We start from the raw sequence: 13,074 nt of genomic DNA, 5'->3' as shown, positions 1-13,074 counted from the left end.
CCCCGTCTTAGTCTAGGCAACCCCAAAATAAAGTTTATAGAAATGTCAATCCAAGTTCTTTTTAAGAATAGCACGCAAAAGTGTACCCAAAGTTCTGTTGACAACTTCAGTTGTCCATCCGTTTGAGGATGAAAAGTTGTAGATTACAACAATATTGAGAAAAGTTTAGCCCATAAAGTAATCCAAAAATAGAATCCCTCCCCTTCTTAGTCCTAGGCAACCCCAAAATAAAGTCCATAGAAATGTCATTCCAAGTTCTTTTAAGAATAGCTCGCAAAAGTGTTCCCAAAGTTCTATTTACAACTTCAGTTTTTCCATCCGTTTGAGGATGACAAGTAGTAGATTACAACAATATTGAGCAAAGTTTAGCCCATAAAGTAATCCAAAAATAGAATCCCTCCCCTTCTTAGTCCTAGGCAACCCCAAAATAAAGTTTATAGAAATGTCAATCCAAGTTCTTTTTAAGAATAGCACGCAAAAGTGTACCCAAAGTTCTGTTGACAACTTCAGTTTGTCCATCCGTTTGAGGATGACAAGTTCTAGATTACAACAATATTGAGCAAAGTTTAGCCCATAAAGTAATCCATAAATATAATCCCTTCTCTTCTTAGTCCTAGGCAACCCCAAAATAAAGTCCATAGAAATGTCATTCCAAGTTCTTTTAAGAATAGCACGCAAAAGTGTTCCCAAAGTTCTATTTACAACTTCAGTTTGTCCATCCGTTTGAGGATGACAAGTAGTAGATTACAACAATATTGAGCAAAGTTTAGCCCATAAAGTAATCCTAAAATAGAATCCCTGCCCTTCTTAGTCCTAGGCAACCCCAAAATAAAGTCCATTGAAATGTCAATCCAAGTTCTTTTAAGAATAGCACGCAAAAGTGTACCCATAGTTCTGTTGACAACTTCAGTTTGTCCATCCGTTTGAGGATGACAAGTTGTAGATTACAACAATATTGAGAAAAGTTTAGCCCATAAAGTAATCCATAAATATAATCCCTCCCCTTCTTAGTCCTAGGCATCCCCAAAATAAAGTCCATAGAAATGTCATTCCTAGTTCTTTTAAGAATAGCACGCAAAAGTGTTCCCAAAGTTCTATTTACAACTTCAGTTTGTCCATCCGTTTGAGGATGACAAGTAGTAGATTACAACTTTATTGAGCAAATTTTAGCCCATAAAGTAATCCATAAATAGAATCCCTCCCCTTCTTAGTCCTAGGCAACCCCAAAATAAAGTCCATAGAAATGTCATTCCAAGTTCTTTTAAGAATAGCTCGCAAAAGTGTTCCCAAAGTTCTATTGACAACTTCAGTTTGTCCATCCGTTTGAAGATGACAAGTAGTAGATTAAAACAATATTGAGAAAAGTTTAGCCCATAAAGTAATCCAAAAATAGAATCCCTCCCCTTCTTAGTCCTATGCAACCCCAAAATAAAGTCCATAGAAATGTCAATCCAAGTTCTTTTTAAGAATAGCACGCAAAAGTGTACCCAAAGTTCTATTGACAACTTCAGTTTGTCCATCCGTTTGAGGATGACAAGTAGTAGATTACAACTTTATTGTGCAAAGTTTAACCCATAAAGTAATCCATAAATAGAATCCCTCCCCTTCTTACTCCTAGGCAACCCCAAAATAAAGTCCATAGAAATGTCATTCCAATTTATTTTAAGAATAGCACGCAAAAGTGTTCCCAAAGTTCTATTTACAACTTCAGTTTTTCCATCCGTTTGAGGATGACAAGTAGTAGATTACAACAATATTGAACAAAATTTAGCCCATAAAGTAATCCAAAAATAGAATCTCTCCCCTTCTTAGTCCTAGGAAACCCCAAAATAAAGTCCATAGAAATGTCAATCCAAGTTCTTTTTAAGAATAGCACGCAAAAGTATACCCAAAGTTCTGTTGACAACTTCAGTTTGTCCTTCCGTTTGAGGATGACAAGTAGTAGATTACAACTTTATTGTGCAAAGTATAGCCCATAAAGTAATCCATAAATAGAATCTCTCCCCTTCTTAGTCCTAGGCAACCCTAAAATAAAGTCAATAGAAATGTAATTCCAGGTTCTTTAAGAATAGCACGCAAAAGTGTTCCCAAAGTTCTATTTACAACTTCAGTTTGTCCATCCGTTTGAGGATGACAAGTAGTAGATTACAACTTTATTGAGCAAAGTTTAGCCCATAAAGTAATCCATAAATAGAATCCCTCCCCTTCTTAGTCCTAGGCAACCCCAAAATAAAGTCCATAGAAATGTCATTCCAAGTTCTTTTAAGAATAGCTCGCAAAAGTGTTCCCAAAGTTCTATTGACAACTTCAGTTTGTCCATCCGTTTGAAGATGACAAGTAGTAGATTACAACAATATTGAGAAAAGTTTAGCCCATAAAGTAATCCAAAAATAGAATCCCTCCCCTTCTTAGTCCTATGCAACCCCAAAATAAAGTCCATAGAAATGTCAATCCAAGTTCTTTTTAAGAATAGCACGCAAAAGTGTACCCAAAGTTCTATTGACAACTTCAGTTTGTCCATCCGTTTGAGGATGACAAGTAGTAGATTACAACTTTATTGTGCAAAGTTTAACCCATAAAGTAATCCATAAATAGAATCCCTCCCCTTCTTACTCCTAGGCAACCCCAAAATAAAGTCCATAGAAATGTCATTCCAATTTATTTTAAGAATAGCACGCAAAAGTGTTCCCAAAGTTCTATTTACAACTTCAGTTTTTCCATCCGTTTGAGGATGACAAGTAGTAGATTACAACAATATTGAACAAAATTTAGCCCATAAAGTAATCCAAAAATAGAATCTCTCCCCTTCTTAGTCCTAGGAAACCCCAAAATAAAGTCCATAGAAATGTCAATCCAAGTTCTTTTTAAGAATAGCACGCAAAAGTATACCCAAAGTTCTGTTGACAACTTCAGTTTGTCCTTCCGTTTGAGGATGACAAGTAGTAGATTACAACTTTATTGTGCAAAGTTTAGCCCATAAAGTAATCCATAAATAGAATCCCTCCCCTTCTTAGTCCTAGGCAACCCTAAAATAAAGTCAATAGAAATGTAATTCCAGGTTCTTTAAGAATAGCACGCAAAAGTGTTCCCAAAGTTCTATTTACAACTTCAGTTTGTCCATCCGTTTGAGGATGACAAGTAGTAGATTACAACTTTATTGAGCAAAGTTTAGCCCATAAAGTAATCCATAAATATAATCCCTCCCCTTCTTAGTCCTAGGCAACCCCAAAATAAAGTCCATAGAAATGTCGATCCAAGTTCTTTTAGGAATAGCACGCAAAAGTGTACCCAAAGTTCTATTGACAAATTCAGTTTGTCCATCCATTTGAGGATGACAAGTAGTAGATTACAACAATATTGAGCAAAGTTTAGCCCATAAAGTAATCCAAAAATAGAATCCCTCCCCTTTTAAGTCCTAGGCAACCCCAAAATAAAGTCCATAGAAATGTCAATCCAAGTTCTTTTAAAAATAGCACGCAAAAGTGTTCCCATAGTTCTATTTACAACTTCAGTTTGTCCATCCGTTTAAGGATGACAAGTAGTAGATTACAACTTTATTGTGCAAAGTTTAGCCCATAAAGTAATCCATAAATTGAATCCCTCCCCTTCTTAGTCCTAGGCAACCCCAAAATAAAGTCCATAGAAGTGTCATTCCAAGTTCTTTTAAGAATAGCACGCAAAAGTGTTCCCAAAGTTCTATTTACAACTTCAGTTTGTCCATCCGTTTGAGGATGACAAGTAGTAGATTACAACAATATTGAGCAAAGTTTAGCCCATAAAGTAATCCAAAAATAGAATCCCTCCCCTTCTTAGTCCTAGGCAACCCCAAAATAAAGTCCATGGAAATGTCAATCCAAGTTCTTTTTAATAATCCCTCTCCTTCTTAGTCCGAGACAACCCCAAAATAAAGTCCATAGAAATGTCGATCCAAGTTTTTTTAAGAATAGCACGCAAAAGTGTTCCCAAAGTTCTATTTACAACTTCAGTTTGTCCATCCATTTGAGGATGACAAGTAGTAGATTACAACTTTATTGAGCAAAGTTTAGCCCATAAAGTAATCCATAAATATAATCCCTCCCCTTCTTAGTCCTAGGCAACCCCAAAATAAAGTCCATAGAAATGTCAATCCAAGTTCTTTTAAGAATAGCACGCAAAAGTGTACCCAAAGTTCTATTGACAACTTCAGTTTTTCCATCCGTTTGAGGATGACAAGTAGTAGATTACAACAATATTGAGCAAAGTTTAGTCCATAAAGTAATCCAAAAATAGAATCCCTCCCCTTCTTAGTCCTAAGCAACCCCAAAATAAAGTCCATAAAAATGTCAATCCAAGTTCTTTTAAGAATAGCACGCAAAAGTGTACCCAAAGTTCTATTGACAACTTCAGTTTGTCCATCCGTTTGAGGATGACAAGTAGTAGATTACAACAATATTGAGCAAAGTTTAGCCCATAAAGTAATCCAAAAATAGAATCCCTCACCTTCTTAGTCCTAGGCAACCCCAAAATAAAGTCCATAGAAATGTCAATCCAAGTTCTTTTTAAGAATAGCACGCAAAAGTGTACCCAAAGTTCTATTGACAACTTCAGTTTGTCCATCCGTTTGAGGATGACAAGTAGTGGATTACAACTTTATTGAGCAAAGTTTAGCCCATAAAGTAATCCATAAATATCATCCCTCTCCTTCTTAGTCCTAGGCAACCCCAAAATAAAGTCAATGGAAATGTCAATCCAAGTTCTTTTTAAGAATCCCTCCCCTTCTTAGTCCGAGACAACCCCAAAATAAAGTCCATAGAAATGTCAATCCAATATCTTTTAAGAATAGCACGCAAAAGTGTTCCCAAAGTTCTATTTACAACTTCAGTTTGTCCATCCGTTTGAGGATGACAAGTAGTAGATTACAACTTTATTGAGCAAAGTTTAGCCCATAAAGTAATCCATAAATATAATCCCTCCCCTTCTTAGTCCTAGGCAACCCCAAAATAAAGTCCATAGAAATGTCAATCCAAGTTCTTTTAAGAATAGCACGCAAAAGTGTACCCAAAGTTCTATTGACAACTTCAGTTTGTCCATCCGTTTGAGGATTACAAGTAGTAGATTACAACAATATTGAGCAAAGTTTAGCCCATAAAGTAATCCAAAAATAGAATCCCTCCCCTTCTTAGTCCTAGTCAACCCCAAAATAAAGTCCATAGAAATGTCAATCCAAGTTCTTTTAAGAATATCACGCAAAAGTGTACCCAAAGTTCTATTCACAACTTCAGTTTGTCCATCTGTTTGAGGATGACAAGTAGTAGATTACAACAATATTGAGCAAAGTTTAGCCCATAAAGTAATCCAAAAATAGAATCCCTCCCCTTCTTAGTCCTAGGCAACCCCAAAATAAAGTCCATAGAAATGTCAATCCAAGTTCTTTTTAAGAATAGCACGCAAAAGTATACCCAAAGTTCTATTGACAACTTCTGTTTGTCCATCCGTTTGAGGATGACAAGTAGTAGATTACAACAATATTGAGCAAAGTTTAGCCCATAAAGTAATCCAAAAATAGAATGCCTCCCCTTCTTAGTCCTAGGCAACCCCAAAATAAAGTCCATGGAAATGTCAATCCAAGTTCTTTTTAAGAATCCCTCCCCTTCTTAGTCCGAGACAACCCCAAAATAAAGTCCATAGAAATGTCAATCCAAGTTCTTTTAAGAATAGCACGCAAAAGTGTTCCCAAAGTTCTATTTACAACTTCAGTTTGTCCATCCGTTTGAGGATGACAAGTAGTAGATTACAACTTTATTGTGCAAATTTTAGCCCATAAAGTAATCCATAAATAGAATCCCTCCCCTTCTTAGTCCTAGGCAACTCCAAAATAAAGTCCATAGAAATGTCAATCCAAGTTCTTTTAAGAATAGCACGCAAAAGTGTACCCAAAGTTCTATTGACAACTTCAGTTTGTCCATCCATTTGAGGATGACAAGTAGTAGATTACAACAATATTGAGCAAAGTTTAGCCCATAAAGTAATCCAAAAATATAATCCTCCCCTTCTTAGTCCTAGGCAACCCCAAAATAAAGTCCAAAGAAATGTCAATCCAAGTTCTTTTTAAGAATAGCTCGCAAAAGTGTACCCAAAGTTCTATTGACAACTTCAGTTTGTCCATCCGTTTGAGGATGACAAGTAGTAGATTTCAACAATATTGAGCAAAGTTTAGCCCATAAAGTAATCCAAAAATAGAATCCCTCCCCTTCTTAGTCCTAGGCAACCCCAAAATAAAGTCCATAGAAATGTCAATCCAAGTTCTTTTTAAGAATAGCACGCAAAAGTATACCCAAAGTTCTGTTGACAACTTCAGTTTGTCCTTCCGTTTGAGGATGACAAGTAGTAGATTACAACTTTATTGTGCAAAGTTTAGCCCATAAAGTAATCCATAAATAGAATCCCTCCCCTTCTTAGTCCTAGGCAACCCCAAAATAAAGTCAATAGAAATGTCATTCCAGGTTCTTTTAAGAATAGCACGCAAAAGTGTTCCCAAAGTTCTATTTACAACTTCAGTTTGTCCATCCGTTTGAGGATGACAAGTAGTAGATTACAACTTTATTGTGCAAAGTTTAGCCATAAAAAAATCCATAAATAGAATCCCTCCCCTTCTTAGTCCTAGGCAACCCCAAAATAAAGTCCATAGAAATGTCAATCCAAGTTCTTTTAAGAATAGCACGCAAAAGTGTACCCAAAGTTCTATTGACAAATTCAGTTTGTCCATCCGTTTGAGGATGACAAGTAGTAGATTACAACAATATTGAGCAAAGTTTAGCCCATAAAGTAATCCATAAATAGAATCCCTCCCCTTCTAAGTCCTAGGCAACCCCAAAATAAAGTCCATAGAAATGTCAATCCAAGTTCTTTTAAGAATAGCACGCAAAAGTGTTCCCATAGTTCTATTTACTGAAAGCGGACCGGTTACGGTGGCTGGAAACGCAACGGAAGTACAAAAATCGAATTTTATTTGTAAAATTTCGGCCACCTCAAGGTTTTTATGCAATATTTACAAAACACATTCATAGGGTGTTTAGAAGTTTTAAAGTTGATAGGTAAAACTTCTAAACACCCTATGAATGTGTTTTGTAAATATTGCATAAAAACCTTGAGGTGGCCGAAATTTTACAAATAAAATTCGATTTTTGTGCTTCCGTTGCGTTTCCGGCCACCGTAACCGGTCCGCTTTCAAGTGGTATCCGAGCTAAGGTTACGGTTTTTGTGTTATATTTACGTAATATTATGTTGAGATCGATTTCTAACCGTTTGATATTTTTGGTGCAAGAAAATCACAAGGGCCGAATTTTTTGGTAGCAAAACAAAAAAAAAAACGTTTTTCCGGGCAGCCGAGGGGCTGCCCGAAAGGGGCTGCCCGAAAATTTCGGGCAGCCGTGGGGCAGCCCAAAGGGCTGCCCGAAATGTTCAGTTTTTAAAATAAAAAAAAATAAATTTTGTGTTGCCGGAATCCGGCGACGGCGATGACGGCTAGGGTTTCCAAAAGTGTTTTGGTTAATCCAAGTGTCATGGGCCTTGAGATGTTGGGCCATTGGATGGTCAACATATTTTGTGAAATTTAAATGGGCCAAAGTATTTTTGGTGAAAAATGAGTTTTGGGCCCTTAAGTTTAAATTTACAATTGTTGCACATATTTTCTCATAAAATAAATAATTGAAGTGGGACTTTAATTATTTATAGTAAATTGTGATTTACAAGAAATTCGATTATAAATAAATTAATTTGAAAGTAGACAAAGGTGTTTGTATACTTTGTTAATTTAATTTATAATTGTGGCGGTTAGTGATTGGATCAAGATATATAATATTGGATCAATTAATTATAGTGATAATTAATTGATGGTGTATGATATGTGATATTATGCATGAAGGATGATCAAAAGCCCAAGCCCAATTTGCTAGGTGTATGCTAGGATATTTGTGTTGTATGATTGTAATAATTATCAATTTTTAAAGTGGGCTTGGTTTATGGCCCGTTCCCACCCCATGAGATGTATCCCTATGTGCCATGGATATTTATTTGTAAATATTAGAATAGGGGAAGATCAAGATTGGAAGATGGTGGCCTTGGTGATTATGAAGATCGAAGACATGTAATATTGGATGCTAATGTAATAGTATAGTTGCATTGCATCCCGTGCATTTACCCTAGGTTTGGACCTAGGCCCGTGTTTGGCTCACATGGGCCATTAGTATTGGGGCGATTGATCATCCTTGTTTTGTTTACTGTTTATAATATATGCATGATATGTTATAAATAATGAGTATGTGCGTTATTATTATGATAATAACAAAGTTGCATGAATCCGGCAAACATACGATCAAACATGGCGAGCTTTTAAATAAAATTAATGATGAGACCTTTCAAAATTTAAAAACCCTCATTTTGAATAAGATTCAAAATTAATATCAAGCCCGAAAAGGGGAATTATAAATTTGTTTATAATTTCCTTGTCTTCCATCGACAATGGGTGCATGATGAACGCTACCCGTACTCGGGGCTCGGCTCATATTATTGGGGAGCCTCGAGTGCCGGAAAGCTGTGACATCCATTGACATGGTGATGTGAACTACGTGGAACTCCCATGATTTCGGCTCATATTATTGAGGGAACTCATGGCGACCGTCCATTAAGGTTCAACATCGATGGGTAAGGCTTGACACGTGAAGATGAACGACGTCATATTATTGGGTCCTAATCAAACGTGAGACAAAAGTTTACGTAGAGGATTGCATTGTGATGCAATTGGAAACTACCTTTTAGGAGTTGTGATTGGCTGATATTATTCGGGATCACAATTCGCTAATTGGACCCTACGTACCTACTGAGGAAAGGAGTTTCCCGTTTTCACTAGAGGGTAGTGAAAGATGTCAAAACAGTGGGAGCAAATATTTATGAAGTAAAAGTCCAAACTTCATATCTTACTAAATATTTAAAATAGTCATCAACATTTATCTGTTTTTACTTTTCAGTACAAATCGACAATGTCTTCGATGCGCAATTCGATATCTATAATACTCGACAAACACATATTAACTGGACCTAATTACCTCACTTGGCTAAGAAATTTGAAAATAGTCTTAAATTCGGAAAGGGTAACATATACACTGACTCAGTCGCCCCCTGTTGACGCTCCGACTGACTGCAATCCTGAGGAATTGCAGGCTTACAAGGAATGGTGTGACCATGACTTGATAGCCAGGTGTTATATGCTGACTTCTATGAACGATGAGCTACAGAGGCGTTTTGAGGGTGCAAAGAGTGCTGCTGACATTCATTTGCATCTCAAAGAGCTCTTTGGTGAGCAAACACGACCTCTAAGGCATGCTACCGTCAAGGAGCTGATCACTTTGCGCATGCGAGATGGGGCCTCGGTCCATGAGCATGGCTTAAAGGTGATCGGGCTCGTGGACAAGCTCGTTGGCATGGATTTGATCTTGCCTTCGGAGTTGACCACGGACGTGTTGCTGTTATCGCTGCCTAGCTCATTTGATCCTTTTGTGGTGAACTTCAACATGAACAAGATGGAACCGACCCTTGAGGAGTTGGTAAACATGCTTGATACCTTTGAGTCCACTATCAAGAAAGAGAAGTCGGTTCTTTATGTGGGTTCTTCATCTGGTACGAAGATTGATCCACATGGGAATGGAAAGAAGCGTTCTTTCCAACGTCCCGAGAAGAACGTGCCCTTGTTGAGGCAATCTCCGAATCCCGTTGTGGCAGCCAGACCAGTTAAGGCTGACAAGACTGGTGATGTTTGTCATCACTGCAAGAAGCCTGGACATTGGAGGCGAAATTGCAAAGAATATCTTGCCCAGAAGTGTTCTGGAAACGGTATGTTCTAAATTTAAGTAAACATTTTAATTAACTCTACTTCTTGGGTATTAGATACCGGTTGTGACTCACATCTCTGTAATGGGTTACAGGTGATGGGAAGAAGTAGGAAGCTTAAGGAAGGTGTGACCTTCTTGAGGATGGGCAATGGAGCAAGAGTTGCTGCCAAGACCTTAAGAGATGTTTACTTATTGTTGAACAATAATTTTAAGTTAATTTTTAAGAGATGTTTTGTTTGTACCTGTTTGGTGTAAAACATTGTTTCCATTTCTATTGTGATAAAAATGGATATTCTTGTTTATTTAGCAAAGGTGTTTGCAACATTTACAAGAATGAATGTTTAATTGGTACTTGAGAACTTGAAAACGATCTCTATAACTTAAAAGTAAAAGATATTCTACTAAATGTCCATTCAAAGGCAGATACCATATGAGATATGGATGGGTAAGCCTCCCAAATATTCTTATCTTAGAATATGGGGAGCCCTGCTTATGTGAAGCAGGTAAGTGGGAGATAAATTGGATTGTTGATCCATTTTATGTTACTTTGTGGGATATCCAAGGAATTGAGTTGGATATTATTTCTATCATCCCCAAGAAACAAAGGTGTTTGTTTCTAGGAATGCAACCTTTTTGGAAAGGGATTTTCTATTGGATAGAAAAAGGCAGATGATAGAACTCGAAGAGGTTCGAGAGAAACCCACAATTATAGAACCCACACCCGATGAGCCAAGAGAGGAGATACAAGCTCCTAGCAGATACGAGAAAGTCTCGAGACCACCTATGAGGTATGGTCAGCTTCTTGAAGAAGGCCATGATAAGCCTAACCATGGATGTGATCCATGGACCTTCAAGGAAGCGTTATCTGATGCCAATTCATCCAAATGGCTTGAAGCTATGGAATCTGAGATGAATTCCATGCATTCAAACCAAGTGTGGAATCTCGTGGATCCACCTGAGGGAATTGTTCCCATAGGATGTAAATGGATTTACAAGAGGAAACTTGGGGCGGATGGGAAGGTATTGACCTTCACGGCGCGATTGGTGGCAAAAGGATATACTCAAAGACAAGGAGTTGACTTTGAGGAAACCTTTTCCCCAGTCGCAATGTTCAAGTCCATAAGGATTTTGCTAGCCATAGCTGCATGGTATGACTATGAGATATGACAGATGGATGTTAAGACAGTCTTTCTTAATGGGGATTTTAAGAAAGTGATTTACATGTCTCAACCTGAAAGGTTTACATCTATCGGAAGTGAGCATATGGTATGCAAACTTCAGAGATCTATTTATGATCTAAAGCAGGCATCATGGAGTTGGAACCTTAGATTCGATAGTACAATCAAAGAGTTTGATTTACTAAGAATCATGAGGAACCGTATGTGTATAAGAAGGTCAGTGGGAGTGTTGTGACATTCCTGGTGCTTTATGTTGATAACATTCTACTCATTGGGAATGATGTAGGAATGTTGCAATCAACTAAGATATGGTTAGCGAGTAAGTTCTCAATGCAGGACTTGGGTGAAACATCTTGTGTATTGGGAATACAGATCTATTGAGATAGATCGAAAAGATGGATTGGTCTCACCCAGTCCACATACATTGATACCATCGTGAAGCGGTTCTCGATGGATGAGTCCATGAGAGGACATCTACCAGTGTGTCATGGCGTGTCCCTATCCAAGTCTGTCTCCCAAGACAGATGCAGAGATAGTGGCGATGACACGCATTCCGTATACTTCGGAAATTGGTAATATCATGTATGGGATGATATCTACACGTCCTGACGTGGCGTTTTCACTATGTGTAGTGAAAGGATATCAATCGAACCCTGGTCTTCCACACCTGAAAGCTGTGAAAGACATCCTCAAGTAGTTGAGAAGGACCAATAAGTTGTTCTTGGTCTATGGGGTAGAGAACTGAAATTGGAAGGCTATACCGACTCTAGCTTCCAAAGCGATATCGATAACTCGAAGTCAATCTCTAGTTTTGTATTCTTGCTCAACGGTGCTGCTGTCTCTTGGAAGAGTTCCAAGCAAGACAATATTACGGATTCCAGCACAGAGGCCGAATACATTGCTGCATCAGATGCAGCAAGAGAGGCTGTTTGGATAAGGAATTTCGTCTAAGAGTTAGACGTCATTCCTAATGGAGTGTCTCCTGTCCCAGTGTTTTGTGAAAACACGGGAGCTGTAGCTCAAGCAAAGGAGCCAAGGTCTCATCAGAATCCAAACTCGTATTGAGAAAGTACCACATCCTCGGAGAGATTGTGGATTGAAGAGTAGTGTCTATTGACAAAGTCGGCTCCGCAGATTATGTTGTTGATCCACTAGCTAAGCCTTTACCTGGACCATTATTCGACAAGCATCGCGAATCAATGGGTTTTAAGCATATGGGTAGTTGGCTCTAGTGCAAGTGGGAGATTGTTAGAGTAGGTGCCCGTCGAGCCAAATGTTGGCCGAGTGTTCACAATGAAACTCTATGTATAAGCAGTATTCATTTTAATAATATTTGAAATTATTATTTTGGCAAATCTTTATCTGTATACCCATGCTAGCTGCATAGATAAAGCCCTTGAATATACAAATAGTAGAAAGAATATGAGATGCTCATATGATGAGTATCATGAAACTCATATTTGTAATACTGTATATTCTAAACGGTTCCTAGTCGATTCAGCCGCCACTAAGAAGGATATAGGCCGCTCGAGTTCGAGACTAGTATATGCGATGTGAGTACCATGTTTCATTGGTAGGGGACATTGTGATGTCCGAACATGCAGATAGGTGCTCCTTGTAGAGTGCACTGAACAACCCTCCATAAAAGGACTTTCCAAGTGGTTCTCACTTATCGAGTGGAAAAGTCCTGGTTTATGGTTGTACAGAATTAGTCCTTATGACCCGGGACAACATTGAGACTCTATGTGCTAGAATTACACTTTGACTTGTTTACCGACTCTCATGGGGTCATCAGGTGGCAAGGTTGGGTGTTCTGTCGAAACACATAGGAGTCGATGCATTGTAGTCGGGGATTCACCGCTTACCTTCGGGTATAGATATCCTATGTGTTATCATGTGTATGTAGATCGAAATCTCTGGCCAGAGTATGGTTGTAATTATGAAAGGGGTTTCATAGATTACACCATCGATGCAACTACAACATGACACATAGTATCGATTCATTGACAACTCTCGATAAACCAATAGTT

Source organism: Primulina eburnea, unplaced genomic scaffold (assembly GCF_022965805.1).
Source record: "Primulina eburnea isolate SZY01 unplaced genomic scaffold, ASM2296580v1 ctg370_ERROPOS400000, whole genome shotgun sequence".
NCBI classification, from domain to species: domain Eukaryota; kingdom Viridiplantae; phylum Streptophyta; class Magnoliopsida; order Lamiales; family Gesneriaceae; genus Primulina; species Primulina eburnea.
This window is presented reverse-complemented; position numbering follows the sequence as displayed.